We start from the raw sequence: 251 nt of genomic DNA, 5'->3' as shown, positions 1-251 counted from the left end.
GTGTCGTCTGCAGACTTACTGAGGGAGCAGTCGATGATCCTCTTGTCCAGACCATTGATAAAGATATTAAACAGAACTGGCCCCAGTACTGAGCCCTGGGGAACACCACTTGTGACCGGCCACTAACTGGATTTAACTTCATGCACCACAACTCTTTGGGCCCGGCCATCCAGCCAGTTTCTTACCCAGCAAAGAGTACACCCATCCAAGCCATGAGCAGCCAGTTTCTCCAGCAGAATGCTGTGGGAGAT

The sequence above is a fragment of the Fulmarus glacialis genome, unplaced genomic scaffold (assembly GCF_000690835.1).
Source record: "Fulmarus glacialis isolate BGI_N327 unplaced genomic scaffold, ASM69083v1 scaffold2878, whole genome shotgun sequence".
NCBI lineage: Eukaryota > Metazoa > Chordata > Aves > Procellariiformes > Procellariidae > Fulmarus > Fulmarus glacialis.
This window is presented reverse-complemented; position numbering follows the sequence as displayed.